Below are 2,555 nucleotides of genomic sequence, written 5' to 3'. Positions count from 1 at the left end.
TTGGCCTTCTGGGCTGCGAGCGCACATTGCTGGCTCATGTCCAGCTTTGCATCCACCAGGACCCCCAAGTCCTTCTCGACAGGGCTGCTCTCAATCCCTTCATCCCCCAGCCTGTATTGATACCGGGGCTTGCCCCGACCCAGGTGCAGGACCTTGCACTTGGCCTTGTTGAACCTCATGAGGTTCACATGGACCCACTTCTCCAGCTTGTCCAGGTCCCTCTAATAATAAGTAAAAAAACCACAAAAAAGTAAAACACAAAAAATAAATAATAAAACACAAAACATTCTGCTTTCTGGCACAAAAGTTATCAAGCATCACTAAAGATTAAGCCTGTGGAAATCTGACCAAACTAATTATTTCCTTTGGGGTGTTTGCTTGAGGGCTGAGGATCTGAAGAAATGCTGAAGGGATATGAGTCATATATCAATATTCATTGAAACAGATGAGCAGTATAAGTTTTTCTTGGGGCAGTCAAAAGTTATAGTTGAGCTGCCCATGGGCTTGAGATGAGCCACCACATATATAAGGCCTCTGATGATTTATGGTCACTAGAAGACCAACTCCTGCAAGAAGGTAGAGGAATTGGATAAGCAAGAAAAAGAGATCATAGATTTATCATTTTCCCTATTATGTATGGCCACTTTTCTCTCAGAAACATCAATACCTTCCTAAAGAGTAGAAGGATGTGCCCCCAGCATGGGCAATCAGACACTTGGTCTTTTTTTACAGCATTTTGCACACATACACACACATACAAAGAACTTTGAAAAAAAAAAATCCAGAAATTCATGTTTTGCCACATCTCCAAAGATCTTCTCCACCCACACCTTCATTTGAACCTTTAGCCATGCAGTGAAGAAGATCCTAGGGCATGATATCTGTATTCAGACCAAAAGGGCAGGAAAGGTAGGGTTAGTTTTCTTTCCAAGATAACACCTGTATGGGAAAAGACATAACAATAACTGTCTTGTTTCATTTCTTAACTCCGAAGGATTAAATCCAACTGACTGCTTCACTTATTCTTGCCTGACATCCAGATGTCAGGTACATGGTTTTTCTGTGCCTGGAGATACCATACACTCTTCTGTCCTGTCAGACCCCAGATACACAGGATATCTGATCATGGCAAAGGATGTTCCTGTCTTATAGTCTCTTCTTCGCTGCAAGCACTTGTCCTTTCTTATTCCTTCAGCTCTTGGGAAAGGGAAATTTCTTTACTTTATTATAGATGCAGCATGACCTAGACATATACTCAGTCTTTGTGGGCATACTGCAGAGTGCTACCAAGTTGGTGAAGCAAGACTACCAATATCTGATAACCCAAAAAGGCTCGTTTAATAGAGAGCAAGAAATGCAATGAGACTGGTTGCTGCATTCCAAAAATAAAATCTGAGAGTGTCTTGAAAGGCAAAGAAGAAAGAGAGGAGAGAAGACAGGGAGGAGAAACTTTGGATGTGAAATCAGCGTCCATATGAGAACAGGTCAGCCATGGCACCTCTGAAATAAGCTCCTGCTGCCTTTGGAGAGGTTTGTGAAAGGAAGAAAAGGTTGCTCACCTGCAAGTTGTCCATATGAGGGCACTAACCATCAAACCAAATGTTGTAGAATTCTTGGCTGAAGGATGAGTGGCTGGATGGGACAAGACAATGATATGCGTATACCATAGGAATCTGCTGTAGGTGAGAGAGTGCTAAGAATTATGACTATTGTACAAGTGATATCACAGCCATCCTATTCATGCTGGGTGCCACCTGTAAGCTGATGGAGGAAATGAAACCTGAGGACACAAGGGAGAAACAGACAGACACCATAGGAAAACGCACCTTTAACATGATGAACTGAATTTTTTTTTTTTTCAGAAAACAGACAATAAATATTTCTAGAAAATTAAATTCTAAGCAGGTATACAGGAAGTCATTTAGGAAACTGAGGAGCTTTAGACATCTAAATCTGGTAGCTAATGGATTTAAACTGATAATAAATCCTCCAAATATTCCAGGAAGAAGGAAGGGAATAGTAGGCAGCGTAAACTGGAGAAAGAAATTGATTTACCTAGACCTCTCCTAGGCAGATATATGTGAAATATGAGTGTGAACATCAGTGTACATTGACATGAATTTCAGATGTGTTGTGCTGCTTTAAACTGGAGCAAGGATATTTAAAGCCAGATATCAGGTGTCGGTTTCAAAGCTAATAGGATTTTATAGTATTTTGAATCTAAAAATTTCAATGGGATTTTGATCTCTATATGCCTTTTAGATTGCTCAAAAACTTTCAGCCTTGTGGCTTTTCATATAAGGGACAGATTCTGATCCAGTATTTTTCACCTAATTGGAACTGCTTTGCTTTCAGATTATGAATCCTTGTTAATGAAATATGACCTGAGGCTTAATAAGGGCTTAAAACTCAAAATCCAGTGATCATCCTACCATTAAGGTAAACAAAACCTCCAGTGTCAGACAGCACATCTCCTAAGACTATCACAGAATTATAGAATCATTTAGGTTGGAAAGGACCTTTAAGATCATCAAGTCCAACCGTTACTAATACTG

Source organism: Aptenodytes forsteri, unplaced genomic scaffold (genome assembly GCF_000699145.1).
Source record: "Aptenodytes forsteri isolate BGI_AS27 unplaced genomic scaffold, ASM69914v1 Scaffold57, whole genome shotgun sequence".
Taxonomy (NCBI): domain Eukaryota; kingdom Metazoa; phylum Chordata; class Aves; order Sphenisciformes; family Spheniscidae; genus Aptenodytes; species Aptenodytes forsteri.
This window is presented reverse-complemented; position numbering follows the sequence as displayed.